Here is a 3,329-nt window from a genome sequence, read left to right on the forward strand (position 1 = left end):
AAAAAAAAAAAAAAGTTGAATTTTATGTATCTCTTTTTGAAGATCACTTTCCTATTAATAATGTAGATTAATAATAATAGCTTTCTTCTTCAATAATATACTTTAAGAAGTTAAAAATAAAAACAGTACTCTCAAACTTCTCTATTTTGAAATGACTAGAAAATAACAAAATAATTCAAATAGCTTTTAATAGTGATTTTAATTCAAGTTCATTATTTTCATAGATTATTTCTATCTTGATTGATATTTTTTCTTTCAACACTGTCCTAAAGGATAGTGCTTGAGAGCTCTGGTGGCATAATGCCTAAGGCATTTGACGGCTAATCAGAAGGCTGGTGATGGTTCAAACCCACCAGCCACTCCTCAGAAGAAAGGTTGGGCAATCTACTTCTGTAGTGATACTGCCTCAGAAACCCAAGGAGGGGTGACTATGAGTCTGATCTGACTGGACAGCAGTTTAAAGGATAGTGCTTAATTTTCTAATACTAAAGACACCAAGTTTCACCAAAACAATCCAACTAAGTAATCATAATGGCAACTTTTTTTGTTGTTAATAAAATGAAATAACTAGCCACATAAATGAATTTAATTCAAACACTTTTAAAATCATGACAAAAATCAAGCAAAATCTTCTTATTTTTATTGTTCAGTCCAGTTTCTTCAATATGTATAATTCAAATAAGAGCTTGGGATTGCATCCCAGGAAATAAATTGGATTAGATTAAAGGGTAAAACTAGGCTTCCCAGGTTTCACCAGGGACTCCCTGGACTTAGGAGCCACACATCATCCCACAGGCAGAATGCAAATAAAATGTCTCGTCAGCTCTTAAACCTTAAAGCATTTTACCTTAAACATTTACATTAACAGATGGTCCCCGACAGTGCTATAAACTTACTTCTGAGTTCATTTCTATGTCACTCTCAATACCATTTATCACTATCCATGCAGCAGAAAATGTCACCAGGGATTTAAATCAGAACAATAAAGAGAAGGGACAAACCTTTGAAACATTTGGTGTCACCTACAAGTATGTGCTTGACCTTCATTAAAAAAAAAAAAAAAAATCAATTGGAGAATTGATGATGGGGAAAAAGAATGTGAAATAACCAGTCACTACATTTGGATAATTCGAAGATGCAACAGGTCCATAAACCTTTCACCCTGAATCCTCAAATACCTCCTCTTTTTTTGCATTTTTCAGACGACAGGGATGCATAAACAATACAATAGCCATGGATTACTACAGATGCCAGGTAAGGAAATATTTTAAGAATTCAGTGTAAACATATTAATTTTTTCTTGCATAAGGACTGATGATATTTATTTTTTGGCATTAATTGAGCCCTGATAGTTTATAATATTATCAATTACATCAGTTTTGTTAGATATATGCCAACATATTATTGACTAAGCGCTAACAACCTTTTATGGAAAACTTTATTTTATTTTTTAAATTATCATAACAGTTAAAGTGACTTTTTTTCCCTGTACAGTCTATAGATTTTAATACACGTACAGATTCATGTAGCTACCATCACAATTTCCACCACTCCCCAAAACTTCCTCCTGCTATTTCATTAGGTGTTGCTATACTTCATATCATATAAAAATCAGCTCGGATAGTTATAATCCCCCATTCTATAGGAGATCTTTTTAAACTTTTACGTAAAACCCATAGAGACTTTTTCTATCCTTTCCTACACTTCGTTTCCTACACTTAGTTTTGAGAGTCTACAAATTTGCTAGTCACAAAATATTTTCCTGGCATCTTGAAGAAACATCTTTTAACAGCAAATGTCACATCATTCTATTTTTATGTAGAGATAAATGAAAATAACAAAAGACAATATTTGCATTGTAATTGTCCCCCACCCCTCCCTGCACCTATAATACACACACACACCTGATGACAGAAAAAAGGAAACAAAAATAAAGTAAAGCCAGTGCACTCTTTCCAATGCATGTATAAACAGCCTCGCAGAATGCCTGGAACGTTGCAAGAGCTCCATGAAAGTTCCCTTCATCCTTGGCTTCATTTCCAGGGCTGTATTTTCAACCCACTGTTTTCACAGGACCTTTGTTTTAAGGATGTACAAAAGCCATTGCTTCTGGCGGGCATCTTTTCCCCCTGTGTGGTTCCCATCCTGATTAACACATCAGAGTTTGACTAACAGCTTTAGTGAAATCAAATAAGTCTTCCATTTGCCAATACTCCTGACAGGATGGATGACTGGCAATGAGATTGTTATTTTCATGGAAGTTCCATTTTGCTCTAGGAAGAAAGCTTCTGTGTCTTAAGGTCTTAAGAACACCAAGCTTTGACTTAGGATGACATCTTGCAGAGGGTTGCTAAACGAGAGTTCAGAGATGCTGCTGTGAAGCATTTAAAACTGAAAGAAAAATCAGTTCCATCAATGTCTTCCTCCCCTCCGATGCTATGAAGGCAAATGGCAGCTGTGGAGTATAACAACCCTCTGTCCCCCCAAAAGATCATCTCATTTATTGGGACTGGAAATTTACAACAGAATCCATGCCAAACATATTCAGTCTTATTTGGTTGGCCCTTCTGTAAAATGAGGAAATTAGTTTTATTTAGTGGAGTTTGAATTCCTGAATGAATTTGCCAAGAGCAAATCTGAATTTCCTTTAAATGTTACATGGCTCACTTATTCTACCATTTTAAACTGGGCATCTGCCAATTAGTGTACATTGAACAGATAACCACGATTTTACCTGATGGCGAAATCATGATGAGATGAGAACAGGACTCATTTGGGAGTCAGAGTTCTGAACTCTAAGTCTGATTCCAACTCTCATTCTTTGGTGAAACCATTTAACTTCTCTAGGCCTTCATTTTATACCTTAAGATTAAAGGCCTTAGTTTCATACCTGTCAGATTAGAGACTCAGACTAAGAGAAATCTGCAACATCTCCTCTAGTTCTTAACTTCAATGATGTGTTCTCCAGGACTTCGATGATGGCAAAACAATTGTTCGATGGCCTGATACTGAGAGCCCCTTTTCCTAGCCCCTGTTACATTCTCATCAAAAATGGTGTGGAAACACACACACACACACACACACACACGAGTCCAGCAAAGTAAAACCATTTTTAGCCCTCTTCTAAAGTAAAGCCAATTCCTTTCCCCATCACAAAACCTTATATAAAAGGTTTGAGGAGTGCTCTGTCAAAGTACTGAACACCTAAATTTAAAGGACCTTAAGAAGCTAGCAGAAAATAGCTTCCTAAAATGTGTTATGTATGTGTATGTAGAAATATAGTTACAGAAATAGATATTTATGTGTGCTTTATATATATATATATATAT

At 35.3% G+C, this 3,329-nt stretch overlaps 1 protein-coding gene across 1 annotated transcript in view; it reads right to left on the reverse strand.

Annotated features, from left to right (window-relative positions):
* NRXN3 (neurexin 3) overlaps window positions 1-3,329 on the reverse strand; it is a 2,130,901-nt gene that overhangs the window by 1,023,025 nt on the left and 1,104,547 nt on the right. The gene's annotated exons all lie outside the window — the stretch shown is intronic.

The sequence above is a fragment of the Orycteropus afer genome, unplaced genomic scaffold (genome assembly GCF_000298275.1).
Source record: "Orycteropus afer afer isolate SDZICR_OR568_19922 unplaced genomic scaffold, OryAfe1.0 scaffold00079, whole genome shotgun sequence".
Classification (NCBI taxonomy): Eukaryota; Metazoa; Chordata; class Mammalia; order Tubulidentata; family Orycteropodidae; genus Orycteropus; species Orycteropus afer.